Genomic DNA, 16,371 nt, shown 5'->3' with positions numbered 1-16,371 from the left:
GCTAGCAAGCGCGGATTGCAGTTAGCACGGCGGATTGCAGCTAACAAGTGGGGTTGGTTGGCAGAAAAGCAGACGGCAGGTTGCAGATAGTGTGACTCCTGCTTCCTGTGTCTCCAACCCAGCTGCCAGCAAGACTATAGTGGTGTGACTCCCCTATGTATGGCTCCGTGGGTGTCCCTTTTTGGCCTCACCATGTCCTGCATTCTTATGTGGGGAGCAGGAACTGAGACCCCGCATGACACCCTGCATTACACCTGGCACAGTGAGCAGGGTACGGTGCCGGCCAAAGCTCCCCAAGGGGAGGTGGAGCAGTTTGTATGTATGAACACTCAGTCTCAGGAAGACCAGGAGGAGCAGCTGCCAGAGAGCTGGACCCCCATGGAGGGGTGGGAAGACGTGGACAGTTCTCCAACCAGCATATAAGCCAGAGAAAGCAAAGGTCGTTGCGGCCATGTGGGCTGGGAAGTGCTTGCTGAGGCCCTCACCCACAGGTTGGGGAGGACTTGGAGCCCTTGCCCTGCGGAGAGGGCACACGTTGTGGTGCACAGCGTGGCAAGTGACTGCGGACTACGGGGAATGGGCTCTGTGGGGACAGAGCCCCAGAAAATAGTTTACAGACTCTCGGCCTCACGTGGAGGGGTGCTTGCTCGGGTAGTAGATGGCCGTCAGCTGTGGCTGATTGGCTGTTGGCTGTGGCCGGTTAGCTGATTGGCCGCTGGTATAACTGCTGCGGCTACGGAAGAGAGCCGAGAAGAGCCGAGGATTGCCGAGGAGAGCTGAGGACTGCTGAGGATTACCAAGGAGCCGAGGAGAGCGGAAGAGAGCGGAGGAACAGAGCCGAGGAGAGTAGAGGAGAGTCGTCGGTCGGTCGGTTGGCGGAAAGGCAGATGGCAGGTCGCGCGTCTGGTGGGCCCAGCCTCCAGTGAGACCATAGTGGTATGACTCCCCTACCTATGGCTCCATGGGTGTTCCTTTTTGGCCTCACCATATCCTGCGTTCTTGTGTGGGGAGCGGGAGCAGAGACCCCGCAGGCCGCCCCGCCTGAAAGATGGCGCAGCGAGCAGGGTCTCCCGCACGACAGGCTCCATCCTCAATTTAATGGACCACTTGACTGTTTGCTTGGGAACATACCACCATGTAGTGGAACTGGCGGATGTTTGCTTTTGTGTCTTGATTGGCCGCCATCGAGAATATATAACCACCTTGGCTATGAGCCACTACTGTTCCAGCACGGTGACGAGAAGCCTAGCTGTGCCCAGGAAGTCTGGCTGTGCCCAGAAAGACTGGTGGTGCCCTGAGAGGCCCTGGCTGTGCCCAGGGAGACTGGTGGTACCCTAAGAAGCCCAGGAAGTTTGGCTGTACCCAGAAGGACTGGTGGTGCCCTGAGAAACTCTGGCTGTGTCCAGAGAGCCTGGCTGTGTCCAGGATATAGCATTCACCTCCAGGCTCCCTGCACAGGGCCCCTCGCGGAAGATGCTTGTTGCGTAGATTGTGAGGCGAGACCCTGTAGGGGTGGAGTGTGGGGGCAGAGCCAAGAGGCAGTTTCCAGGCTCTCAGCCTCACATGGAAAGGTGCTGGCTCAGGTAGCAAATGGCCATCAACTGTGATTGGATGGCCATCAGTTGTGGCTAGTTGGCCATCAGCTGTAACCAGTGAGCCACTGGCCACTAATATACTGCCGTGGCTATGCTAACAGGAAAATGGGGGGCTAGCCAGAAGATGGTGGCTGAGCTAGTAAGAGTGGATTGCAGTTAGGATGGCGGATTGCAGCTAGCAAGTGGGGTTGGTTGCATGACAGAGAAGTGGACAGCAGGTTGCAGATCATGTTGATCCTACTTCCTGTGTCTCCAACTCAGCCACCAGCGAGAATATAGTGGTATGACTCCCCTATCTGTGGCTCCGTGGGTGTTCCTTTTTGGCTTCGCTATATCCTGCGTTCTTATGTGGGGAGCAGGAGCTGACACCCCACATGACATCCTGCATGAGAAGATGTCACAGAAATGAAGGCACCGAGGTGGTCTTCTTGACTTCTCCTCCGGAACTCACCACAAATTGAACATCTATAACCCATCAAAGGACACTCTGCTCATCACACAGAACTTCTAAGAGACTCTTACAAGGATTACTTGAAGGTGGGCAAACTGGGCGATCAGGGGAAGAGGGAAGGGAGCGGTGTGGAGACGTGGGGGCCCCAGGACACAGAACAGAGATCACAAGAGCCAGGAGGTGGGCTCTTTCCCTGCGCCCCACAGCTGATTTCTCTTTGAGGCAGTAACCTCAGTGAGATCTCCAGCTGGACCCTAGGCACCTCCCCCCACTCTCCCAGAGCAATCCTACTCCTGCCCTTCCAGAGCCTCAAGTAGGTCTCTGAACTGAGGAGTAATGTCAGATTACAGAGGAGCAGCCCAAGTGTTCAGGATCTGGAAAGACCTGGTTTGCAGCTGTGACCTAGGGAAGAGGCTGGGAAGAGTGTGACACTGCTGCGCTGGGAGAGAGAAGACTCCTCCATCTCCAGCCCCCACCTTTTCTGGCCTGCCGGCAGGGCAATTACAGCTGCAGAGACACACTCAGGGGACAGCAGCAGGTGGCAGAGGCAGCTCTGGGCTTTCAGCAGCTCAGAAATCTGCCCTCCACACCTCCCGGACGAAAGAAGTGCCCTAAGACTCAGGAGACCTGGGCACAGGGAATAAGACCACCTCCCGGTGGCTGGCTGTGGTGCTCTCAGCACACGTATGTTCAGGCGAGAGAAGAAACTGCACTGACTTTGTAAAAACTACCATCCACACCCCATATCCCCACTCATCTAGAACTGCAGTGCCAGGGTCACTCTGGGTGCCAGTTGGCTGACTCTGCCTCTATGAGACACAGAGGACTCTTTGTACAGCAGAAGACAACCTGGAGATTGCTTGGTGGGTTTAAGCCAAGACTGGTGCTGCCCTTTTTTTTTTTTTTTGTATTACTATCATTTTTACCATATATATATATATATATATATATATATATATATATATATATATACACATACATACACACACACATATATATATACACACACACATATATATACACATATATACATATATATATACACACACACACACATTTCCCCCTTTTTCGATCTCTTCTTTACTTTTTTCTCTTACCAGCCCTACTTTTCCTCCCTCTTTCCCTTTTTCTGCGTTAATTTTTTTTTGGATTTTTGTATTTTTGATATTTTTGCCTGTGTTGAGTGTGGATTATTGGTTGTTTTTACATGTGAGTGTGTTTGATTTTTTTCTTTGTTGTTGTTCTTGTGCTTAAAAGCCCAGCACAAGAGGCCCAAGATTCAACACACCCAGAAGCCAACTCCAGACCAACCAGAGTATTACTGGGTTTGACCTAAAAGTGACACACCCGGAGGTAATTCTCTACAGGCACAAGAGCCCATAAGGGCCAAGCCTCATATGAGCAGTCAACTGTCACGCAGCAGCTCATCCACTGTGGGCACAGCCAAGTCTCACAACTAGTCAGCCTAGGAGTCAATCCCACCTACTGACAAGCCAAAAGCAATTAAAGCTCAACTTTAACAGGAAAATACAACACAAGGGTCATCTTTGGAGCACACGCACAGAAGAATAGGAAAGTGGTGCAAGTCAAATATAAAGGATACATACTACATAAACTCAATCAGTAAAGACCGAGAACCCTAGGGGATCTACCTAATACATCAAAGCAAACACAGAAGCCAGCAGAATTGGGAAACAAAGAAACATGTCCCAAATGAAAGAACAGAAGAAACCTCCAGAAGTGGAACCAAATGAAATAGGTTGGTTACCTCTATCAGAGACAGAGTTCAAAACACTGATAATAAGAATATTTAAGGAGCTTAGCGATGACATAAAGAAGGATAGAGAAATCATAAAGAACAACCAGTTAGAACTAAAGAATAAAAACTGAAATAAAGGACACACTTGAAGGAATTACCAGCAGGTTAGATGAGGCAGAGGATTGAATCAGCGATTTAGAAGACAAGTTAGCTGAGATTACCCAAGTGGAACAACAAAAAGAAAAAAGAATAAAAAACAATGAAGATGGTTTAAGAGACCTCTGGGATAACATCAAGCGCAACAACATGCACATCATAGGAGTACCAGAAGGTGAAGAGAGGAAGCAAGGGATTGAGAACATATCTGAAGTAATAATGACTGAACACTTCCCTAACCTGGTGAAGGAAACGGACATACAAGCCCAGAAAATGCAGAGAGTTCCAAACAAGATGAACCCAAACAGGCCCACACCAAGACACATTATAGTTAAAATGGCAAAGGTTAAAGACGGAGAATCCTAAAAGCAGCAAGAGAAAGACAGAGGGTTATATACAAGGGACCTCCTATAAGACTATCAAACGACTTTTCTACAGAAACATTGCAGGTCAGGAGTGAGTGGCAGGAGATACTCAAAGTGATGGAAAACAAAGACCTACAACCTAGATTGCTTTATCCAGCAAGGCTATCATTTAAAATTGAAGGAGAGATAAAGAGCTTCCCAGACAAGAATAAGCTAAAGGAATTTATTACCACCAACCCAGCAATGCAGGAAATATTGAAAGGGCTTCTGTAAACAGAAGAAAGATGAAAACAATCTAACTACAAATTTAAAAAATGGCAATAACTATGTACCTATCAGTAATGACTTTAAATGTAAATGTATTAAATGTTCCAATCAAAATACATAGGGTGGCTGAGTGGATAAGAAAGCAACACCCTTGCATATGTTGTATACAAGAGACTCACCTCAGATCAAAACACACACACAGGCTGAAAGTGAAGGGTTGGAGTAAGAAATTTCATGCAAATGGAAATGAGAAAAAAGCTAGAGTGGCAATACTTATATCTGACAAAATAGGCTTTAAAATGAAGAATATATTAAAAGACAAAGATGGGCACTATATAATAATAAAGGGATTGATCCAACAAGAGGACATAACCCTAGTAAACATCTATGCATACAACATAGGAGCACCTAAATACATAAAACAGATATTGACTGACATAAAGACAGAGATCAACAGTAACACTATCATAGTAGGGGACTTCAACACACACCTGACAACAAGGTACACGTCTTCCAGACAAAAAACCAATATGGAAACAATGGCCTTAAATGACACATTGGACCACTTGGATTTAATCAATATTTTCAGAGCATTTCACCCCAAAGCTGCAGATACACGATCTTCTCAAACGCACATGGAACACTTTCCAAAATAGACCACATGTTAGGCCACAAAACAAGTCATGATAAACTTAAGAAAATTGAAATCATATGAAGTGTCTTCTCTGACCACAGTGCTATGAAATTAGACATGAAATACAGGAAAAAAACTGGAAGACACACCAATTCATGGAGGCTGAATAACATGTTACTAAATAATGAATGCGTCAACGATGAGATTAAGGAAGAAATCAAAAGATATCTCGAGACAAATGAAAATGAAAACACGATGACCCAAAATCTATGGGATGCAGCAAAAGCAGTCCTAAGAGGGAAATTCATAGCATTGCAGGCCTACCTACAGAAACAAGAAAAATCACTAATCAACAGTTTATCTTCATACTTAAAGGATCTGGAAAAGGAACAGCAAAATAAGCCCAAAGGGAGTACAAGGAAGGAGATAATAAAGATCAGAGCGGAAATAAATGAAATAGAAACCAGAAAAACAATACAAAAGATCAATGAATCCAGGAGTTGGTTTTTAAAGAAGATAAACAAAATCAACAAACCTTTAGCCAGAGTCATCTTAAGAAAGAGAGGACCCAAATTTATAAAATCAGAAATGAAAAAGGAGAAGTGAAAACAGACACCACAGAAATACAAAAAATTTTAAGATATTACTATGAGCAACTATATGCCAACAAATTAGACAATCTGGAAGAAATGGACAATTTTCTAGAAGCATACAACCTTCCAAGGCTAACTCAAGAAAAAACGGAAAACCTGAATAGACTGATTACCACCAGGGAAGTTGAATCAGTAATCAACAATCTCTCAACAAACAAAAGCCCTGGACCAGATGGCTTTACAGGTGAATTTTACAAAATATTCAAAAAAGAATTATCACCTATTCTCCTCAAGCTCTTCCAAAAATCCATAAGAAGGGAAGGCTCCCAAACACTTTTTATGAGGCCACTATCACCCCGATCCCAAAATCACACAAAGACACTACAAAAAAAGAAAACTACAGGCCGATCTCTCTAATGAACATAGATGCAAAAATCCTCAACAAAATATTAGCGAATAGAATTCAGCAATACATTAAAAAGATCATACACCATGATCGAGTGGGATTCATTTCTGGTATGCAAGGGTGGTTCAATGAATGTGATACACCACACTAACAAAATGAAAAACAAAAATCATATGATCATATCAATAGACGCAGAAAAAGCATTTGACAAAATCCAGCAGCCATTTATGATAAAAACCCTTAAGAAAGTGGGAATAGAGGAATCATATCTCAGTATAATAAAGGCCATATATGATAAACCCATAGCTAACATCATACTCAATGGGGAAAAGCTAAAACCATTCCCCTTAAGATCAGGAACAAGGCAAGGTTGCCCACTTTCTCCACTCCTATTCAACACGGTGCTGGAAGTTTTAGCCACAGCAATCAGACAAGAAAAAAAAATAAAAGGCATCCAAATTTGTAAGGAGGAAGTAACACTGTCATTATATGCAAATGACATGATACTATATGTAGAGAACCCTAAAGGATCCATGAAGAATCTATTAGAGCTGATAGATGAATTTAGTAAAGTAGCAGGATACAAAATTAATATTCAGAAATCAGTTGCATTTGTATATACCAATAATAAAACATCAGAAGGAGAAATTAAGAAAACAATCCCATTCACAATTGCTTCAAAGACTATAAAATACCTGGAAATAAATTTAACCAAAGAAGTAAAAGATCTGTACTCAGAAAATTATAAGACACTGAAGAAAGAAATTAAAGAAGATACAAATAGACGGAAATGCATACCATGTTCATGGATAGGAAGAATTAATACAGTTAAAATGTCCATGCTGCCTAAGGCAATATACATGTTCAATGCAATTCCCATCAAACTACCGAGGACGTTTTTCACAGAAATAGAACATGTAATCCTAAAATTTATATGGGACCATAAAAAACCCTGGATAGCCTCAGTAATCTTGAGAAATAAGAACAAAGTGGGAGGTATAACAATACCTGACATCGAATTACACTATAAGACTACAGTAATCAAAACAGCATGGTACTGGCATAAAAACAGACACATGGATCAATGGAACAGAATAGAGAGCCCAGAAATAAATTCATGCCTTTATGGTCATTTAATCTATGACAATGGAAGCAAGAATGTACGATGGGGTAAAGACAGTCTATTCAAAAAATGGTGCTGGGAAACCTGGACAGACACACGTAAAAAAATGAAGCTGGACCACCTCCTTACACCATATACAAGAATAAACTCAAAATGGATTAAAGACTTACATGTAAGACCTGAATCCATAAAACTGCTAGAAGAAAATATAGGAAGAAAGTTTACAGACATTATTCGGAGTAATATCTTTACTGATATATCCCATTGGGTAAAGGAAGTAAGGCAAAAAAATAAACATATGGACGTCATCAAAATGGCGGCGTGAGGTGAGCCACTGTAAAGCTCCCCTGGAATTTACAACTAATCGAACAACAATAACTCCACAAAAACTCCCTGCACAGCAGACAGGTAAGACAAAGAGGCCCACTATTGAATTCACCTACAGGTGGGCGAATCGCGCGAGCGGGGGAGGAGGGAAGGGAGAAATGCAGAGATGGAGCCACGGGCGAATGACGCAGACCTAGCTCAGTGCTCCGAGCTCGCTGCATCCTGGAATTACCGCAGCGGCGGGAGAGGGAAGAACTCGGACTGCTAGGGCTCCACTTATGGCCCACAGGGATGAGGGGGCAGCATATAACACGGCTGAACCCACTGCTCACGGCAGAGACCTCGGAGAAAAGACTGAGGGAAGGGGGTGAAAATGGTGGTTTAAGCCCTTACTGCTGAGCAGAGAACGGAAGCCTTAGGCACTGAGACTAACCGCCCCCTCCCTTCCCTCCCAGAGCTCGCCCCGCCCCCACCTGCCCAGTGCTGGAAGCGGAACAGTAGCAGTGTTAGATCAAAAGAACAAAATATTTGCTGTTCTGAGAACTGTGGACAGCAGACACAGATTCACAGCCCAACGAGTTCCCGCAAAGGGGAAGGAGCTGTGGAAGCAGGACCGGCTGTGGTGATGGTTGCTGCCATTGCTCTGGGCCACCTCTCACAACTCACCCTGACCCTGGCACCACCTATCTGGGCAGATCCCTGCAGGAGTAAACAGAACTGCTGAAACATACGGGCTCTGAATCTGGTGCAGGAAGAGCTTTGGAACTTCAAAAGCTCTCCACATACTCACACAGACACTGGGCCCTGTGACCTAGGCGAACTACTAACAGAGGAGAAGCACGTCTCCCAGGGAATCCCCCCATTGTGTGAGAAGCTGGAATAGTGTAGAGAAAACATAGCACTACCGTGTGAGAGAGAAAAAAAAAAAAGGCTGCAGTCGGAGAAAAAAAAAACATTCTACCAACAAGTACTGGAAAACAAAAGAAAGACCTCTTCCTATCAACCTGTTGCAGAACCCACTCCTGTAGATGTCTAGGAAGAGAAATAGTAAATCAGTAATTGCCATGAATAACCAAGGCAACAAGACAGCTCAGAAAGAAAGTGAAAAGTCTCCAGAAAAGGAACTTAAAGATATGGAAATATGTGACTTAAATGACAGAGAATTCAAGACTGCAGTTCTGAAAAAACTCAATGAGATGCAAGAAAACACAGAAAGGTGGTATAATGAACTCAGAAACATAATCAAAGAACACCATGAGCATTTTAAGAAAGAGATTGAAATTTTAAAAAAGAACCAAATAGAATTTCTGGAGATTAAGAACTCAATACAAGAAATTAAGAATGAAATAACCAGCTCAGGTAGTAGAGTTGACCAGATGGAGGAAAGAATCAGTGACATCGAAGATAGAAACCTGGAAATGACACAAATAGAAGAAGAAAGAGACTTGAGACTTAAAAGAAATGAAAGAACTCTGCAAGAACTTTCTGACTCCATCAGAAAGAGCAATGCAAGAATAATGGGCATACCAGAAGGAGAAGAGAGAAGGAAACAGAGAATATATTCAAACATATAGTCGATGAGAACTTCCCAAACTTGTGGACAGAACTGGATCCTCGAATCCAAGCAAACAGAACACCTAGTTACCTCAATCCCAACAGGCCTTCTCCAAGGCACATTGTATTGAAGCTGTCTAAAATCAACGACAAAGAAAGAATCCTCAAGGCAGCCAGGGAAAAGAAGACGGTAACTTACAAAGGAAAGCCCATTAGATTATCATCAGATTTTTCAGCAGAGACTCTACAAGCCAGGATAGAGTGTAACTAAATATGCAAACTATTGAAAGAGAGAAATTATGAGCCAAAAATAATATATCCAGCAAAGATATCCTTTAGATATGAAGGAGGAATGAAGACCTTTCCAGACATACAGAAGCTTAGGGAATTTTCTAATACACGACCTGCACCACAAGAAATACTAAAGGAGGCTATTCGACCTCCATCAACAGGGATAATTTGTGGCAACCAAAACATAAAAAGGGGGAGAATAAAGGCCAGAACCAGAATATGGGGATAGAGAACGTAAGCGTGCTGAAGACAATGGAATACTATAAATATCAAATTTCAGTTTACATAAACTTAAGGGTAACCACTCAAAAAAAATCCAGAACTGAAATATATACTGTAATAAAAGAAGAAACAGAAGGAAACATCATAGATAACCACCGACAGAAATAACAGACACCAACAAAAAGACAAGGAAACAGTAGAGACACAGTCTTACCAGAAAACTAAAGATAGAATGACAGGAAATCCTTATATATCAATAATCACCCTAAATGTAAATGGACTGAACTCACCAATAAAAGGCACAGAGTAGCAGACTGGATCAAAAAACTAAACCTAACCATATTCTGTCTCCAAGAGACGCATTGCAGCTACAAGGACAAGCATAGACTCAAAGTGAAAGGGTGGAAATTGACACTCCAAGCAAATGGTATCCAGAGAAAATCAGGTGCAGCCATAATGATATCAGATGAAACAGACTTCAGGGTGAAAAAGATAACAAGAGACAAAGATGGACATTTCATAATGGTAAAGGGGACTATACAACAAGAAGACATAACACTCATCAATATTTATGCCCCCAATCAGGGAGCACCGAAATATACCAAGCAACTACTAAGAGAATTAAAGGGAGAAATTGACCAAAACACAATTATACTAGGGGACTTAAATACATCATTGACAGCTATGGATAGATCATCCAAACAGAAAATAAATAACAAAACAGCAGCCCTAAATGACACATTAGATGAAATGGACATAATTGACATTTATAGAGCATTTCATCCTAAAACATCAGACTATGCATTATTTTCTAGTGTACATGGAACATTCTCAAGGATAGACCATATACTGGGACATAAAATCAGCCTCAGCAAATTTAAGAAGATTGAAATCATACTGAGCATATTCTCTGATCACAAGGCTTTGAAATTGGGTATCAACTGTAAAAAGAAAGCGGAAAAAAACACAAATACATGGAGATTAAACAACATACTTTTAAGAAGAACTGGGTCAAAGAAGAAATTAGAGGAGAGATCAAAAGATACATAGAAACAAATGACAATGAAAATACATCCTACCAAAATTTTTGGGATGCAGCGAAAGCAGTTTTAAGAGGGAAATTAATCTCATTACAGGCCTATCTCAAGAAACAAGAAAACTCCCAAATAAATAACCTCATGTTACACCTTAAAGAACTAGAAAAAGAAGAACGAGTAAAACCCAAGGTCAGCAGAAGAAAGGAAATAACAAAAATCAGAGCAGAACTAAATGAAATAGAGAACAAAAAGACAATAGAAAAAAATTAATGTGACAAAGAGCTGGTTCTTTGAAAAGATTAACAAAATTGACAAACCCTTGGCTAGGCTCACTAAGATAAAAAGAGAAAAGACACTAATAAACAAAATCAGAAACGAAAAAGGGGAAGTTATCACAGACACCACAGAAATACAAAGGATCACCCACCAATACTATGAAGGACTATATGCCACCAAATTCAATAACCTAGAAGAAATGGACACGTTTTTAAAACATATAGCCTTCAAAGGCTGAACCATGAAGAACTGAAAAATCTAAACAGACCGATCACCAGTAACGAAATTGAATCAGTCATCCAAAACCTTTCCAAAAGCAAAAGTCCGGGACCAGATGGCTTCACTAGTGAATTCTACCAAACCTTCAAGGAGGATCTAATACCAATTCTGCTCAAACTCTTCCAAAAAATTGAAGAAGAGACAGTACTCCCCAACTCATTTTATGAGGTGAACATTACCCTGATACCAAAATCTGGTAAAGACAACACAAAAAAAGAAAACTACAGACCAATCTCTCTGATGAATACAGATGCAAAAATCCTAAACAAAATTCTAGCAAATCTAATACAACAATGCATTAAAAAGATTATTCATCATGACCAAGTGGAGTTCATCCCTGGGGCACAAGGATGGTTCAACATCTGCAAATCCATCAATGTGATACATCACATAAACAAAATAAAGGACAAAAATCATATGATTATATCAATTGATGCAGAAAAAGCATTTGACAAGATACAACATCCATTTATGATTAAAACACTTAATAAAATAGGTATAGAAGGAAAATACCTTAACATAATAAAGGCCATATATGACAAGCCCTCTGCTAATCTCATAATTAATGGTGAAAAACTGAAGCCCTTTGCTCTACGTTCAGGAGCATGACAGAGCTGTCCCCTATCATCTCTGCTTGCAACATAGTGTTGGAAGTCCTTGCCAGAACAATCAGGCAAGAGAAAGAAATAAAAGGCACCCAAATTGGGAATGAAGAAGTTAAATTATCACTCTTTGCAGATTCCATGATGCTATACATAGAAAACCCTAAAGACTCCACCAAAAAACTATTAGAAACAATCAACAAATACAGTAAAGTTGCTGGCTACAAAATCAACGTACAAAAGTCCATTGCATTCCTATATACTAACAACGGAATCTCAGAAAAAGAAATACAAAATACAATTCCTTTTGCAATTGCAGCAAAAAGAATAAAATACTTAGGAATAAACTTAACCAAGGATGTGAAGGACTTATATGCTGAAAACTATAAGACATTTTTGAAAGAAATTGAAGAAGACACTAAGAAATGGAAAGACATTCCGTGCTCATGGATTGGAAGAATCAACATAGTTAAAATGGCCATATTACCCAAAGCAATATACAAATTTAATGCAATCCCCATCAAAATCCCAATAGCATTTTTTAAAGAAATAGAAAAAAAAAATCATCAGATTTGTTTGGAACCATAAAAGTCCCCGAAGAGCCAAAGCAATGTTAAGAAAAAAGAATACTGGAGGTATCACACTCCCTGACTTTAGCTTGTACTACAGGGCTACAATAATCAAAACAGCATGGTGGTGGCAGAAAAACAGACACTTAGACCAATGGAATAGAATTAAGAACCCAGAAATAAAACCACATAAATATGGACAGATAATTTTTGACAAAGAAGCTAAAAACATACAATGGAGCAAAGACAGCCTCTTCAATAAATGGTGCTGGGAGAATTGGATAGCCACGTGCAAAAGAATGAAACTGGACTGCTATCTGTCATCATGTACCAAAATTAATTCAAAATGGGTCAAAGACTTAAGCATAAGACCTGACAAAATAAACTGCGTAGAAGAAAACATAGGTACTAAACTTATGGACCTTGGGTTCAAAGAGCATTTTATGAATTTGACTCCAAAGGCAATGGAAGTAAAAGCTAAAATAAACGAATGGGACTATATGAAACTAAAAAGCTTCTGCACAGCAAAAGAAACCATCAACAAAATAAAGAGGCAACCAACTAAATGGGAGAAGATTTTTGCAAACAGTGCCTCCGATAAGGGGCTAATATCCAAAATATCCAAGGAACTCATGCAACTCAACAACAAAAAAACAAACAACCCAATTGAAAAATGGGCAGAGGACCTAAAGAGACATTTGTCCAAAGAGGACATACAAATGGCAAATAGACATATGAAAAAATGCTCAACATCACTAATCATCAGAGAAATGCAAATAAAAACCACAATGAGATATCACCTCACCCCAGTCAGAATGGCTATCATCAACAAGACAAATAGTACAAATGTTGGAGAGGCTGTGGAGAAAAAGGAACCCTCAGACACTGTTGGTGGGAATGCAGACTGGTGCAGCTGCCATGGAAGGCAGTGTGGAGCTTCCTCAAAAAATTACGAATAGAATTACCATATGACCCAGCAATCCCTCTCCTGGGTATCTACCCAAAATATATAAAAACATTTATACATAAAGACATTTGTGCTCCAATGTTCATCGTAGCTTTATTTACGGTGGCCAAGACAGGGATACAACCAAAATGTCCTTCGATAGATGAATGGATAAAGAAGTTGGAATGTAATACTCTTCGTCGGTAAGAAAAGATGATATAGGAACATTTGTGACAACATGGATGGACCTTGAGAGTATAATGCTAAGTGAAATAAGTCAGACAGAAAAAGCAGAGAACCATATGATTTCACTGACATGTGGTATATAAACCAAAAACAACAAAAGAACAAGACAAACAAATGAGAAACAAAAACTCATAGACACAGACGATAGTTTAGTGGTTACCAGAGGGTAAAGGGGGTGGAGGGTGGGAGATGAGGGTAAGGGGGATCAAATATATGGTAATGGAAGGAGAACTGACTCTGGGTGGTGAACACACAATGGGATTTATAGATGATGTAATACAGAATTGTACACCTGAAATCTATGTAATTTTACTAACAGTTGTCACCCCAATAAATTAAAAAAAACACATATCGGATTACATTAAACTAAAAGGTTTTTTCACAGCAAAGGAAACCATCAATAAAATAAAAAGGGATCCTTCTGAATGGAAGAAGATATTTGTCAATGATATATCTGAAAAGGGGTTAATATCCAAAATTCATAAAAACTCATTCAACTCAACTCCAAAAAAGACACAAACGACCCAATTAAAAAATGGGTAGACGACATGAAAAGACATTTTTCTAAAGAGAACATACAGATGGCAAACAGACATATGAAAAAATGCTCAACCTTACTAATCATTAGAGAAATGAAAATAAAACCACAATGAGATACCACCTCACCAGTCAAAATGGCTATCATTGATAAATCAACAAACGAGAAGTGCTGGTGAGGATGTGGAGAAAAGGGATCCCTCGTGCACTGCTGGTGGGATTGCAGATTGTTGCAGCCACTATGAAAATCAGTATGGAAGCATCTCAAAAAACAGGAAAAGGAACTATCTTATGACCCAGCAATTCCATTCCTAGGTATCTATGCAGAGAAATCCAAAATACTAACTCGAAAAAATTTATGCACCCCTATGTTTATTGCAGCACTATACACAATAGCCAAGACATGGAAACAACTGAAATGTCCATCGGTAGACGACTGGATTAAGAAACTGTGGTACATTTATACAACGGAGTATTATGCAGCCATAAAGCAAAAATGAAACCTTACTATTTGCAACGATGTGGATGGACCCAGAGAACATTATGCTAAGTAAAATAAGTCAGTCGGAGAAAGACAAATACCATATGATCTCACTTATACGTGGAATCTAAAGAAAAGAATAAATGAATGAACTAATCAGAAACAGTCTCAGAAATATAGAGGAAAAACAGGGTTGCTAGAAGGGAGGGGGGGTGGGAATGAGGGAGAAGTGAGGGGATTAGAAAGCACAATCGGTAACCACAAGATTACCAGGGGGGTATGAAAGTGTTTGGGGAATATAATCAATAATGCTGTAAAGATTTTGTAGGGTATCTAATGGACACTTGTCTTATTAGGGAGACCCCTTCCGGGATGGTATAGATGCTTGATCACTGTGCTGTACACATGAAGCTTAAGCTGAATAATAATGAATGTCAACTATAATTTAATATATATATATGCTCACAAGAAGTGGCATACAGCATTAGGAATAGACACAGTGGAAATGTAATGGCTGTATGCAATGTCTGACGGGTAGTAGATTGGGGGAAGGGGGTTATCACTTTGTGAGGGGTATAAATGATAAGTGTCTAACTATTATTGTTTTGTACACCTGAAACTAATTAAAACAAAAAAACAGATGAGCAGTTGCTAGCATTCCAGACAGATCCAGTTCTTAGTGAGGTGGGGTACCTGCCTGGGGGACATCTACCTCCCAGGTAGAGAGATGCTTGTCGGGGAAGCCCTGCTGAAATGACACAGACTCACTCCTCATCCTGGATGTTTTAACCAGCCAGCCAGGTAAATTTTTAAGCACAGTTAGCAGAGGGGAGGGGAAAATTCATGCACAGTACTGTGTTTCCCTGAAAATAAGACCTAGCTGGACAATCAGCTCTAATGCATCTTTTGGAGCAAAAATTAATATAAGACCAGGTATATCATTTATTATATTATAAAGACCCAGTCTTATAGTAAAATAAGACCGAATCTTATATTAATTTTTGCTCCAAAAGACGCATTAGAGCTGATTATCCGGCCAGGTCTTCTTTTCAGGGAAACACGCTATTGAGCCAACAAGCAAAAAGTGGATGTTCACAATGATGATCCCGAATAATAAAGTTAATGACATCAAAGATGATTAAAATAATAGTTACAAATAAAGCTCAAACCTAGCAAATGTTATCACCCCGTTTGCAATATGTAACTTTCAAAGAGTATGAAGAACTTTAGGGTTCACATCTTCAATTACTAATGTGTAATTCAATAAAATTGGTCTTCAATAAGCTTTATATTAAATAATTGAACTAGGTTTCTTTTTTTCCTGAAAAAAACTGCATCCTACATGAATTTGGTACCTGGCAAGTTCCAAGTGAAAAACGAAAGGAAAATTTAAAATGTTCACAGAAGGCCTAAATGTGCAAGTTCTCACAATATATGGTACAAACTTACTTATTTTAAAACAAAGTCAGTTTTTTAAAACTTACGAAACACGACCGTTTAACATACAATATCGGGAAAATCATTCATAACTCCATCACCTCGAGGCAACCACGATGTTCCAGGTGTTTGTGGTTTCCTGCGCAGAGATTCGTTTTTTGGTGTTTACATCGTTTGTGTATCCTGCCATTTAACATTATAGCAGAAGTATTTTCTAA

At 40.7% G+C, this 16,371-nt stretch overlaps 1 protein-coding gene across 6 annotated transcripts in view; it reads right to left on the bottom strand.

The window, feature by feature from the left end:
• Positions 1–16,371, bottom strand: part of ECI2 (enoyl-CoA delta isomerase 2) — a 37,627-nt gene that overhangs the window by 20,663 nt on the left and 593 nt on the right. Inside the window, exon 1 of one of the 6 annotated variants that reach the window (XM_088791398.1) lies at positions 16,255–16,367. The exons of 4 other annotated variants lie outside the window; for them this stretch is intronic. The gene's annotated coding sequence lies outside the window, so the exon portion shown is untranslated. Of the gene's footprint in view, positions 1–16,200; positions 16,368–16,371 lie in introns of those variants that run through there. One more of the 6 variants, XM_088791399.1, reaches the window with a different exon arrangement.

This window comes from Rhinolophus sinicus, chromosome 14 (genome assembly GCF_057876585.1).
Source record: "Rhinolophus sinicus isolate RSI-liver-muscle chromosome 14, RSI-T2T, whole genome shotgun sequence".
In the NCBI taxonomy this organism is placed as follows: Eukaryota; Metazoa; Chordata; class Mammalia; order Chiroptera; family Rhinolophidae; genus Rhinolophus; species Rhinolophus sinicus.
The sequence above is the reverse complement of the archived record's forward strand: the minus strand, read 5'-3'. Positions and strand labels throughout refer to the sequence as shown.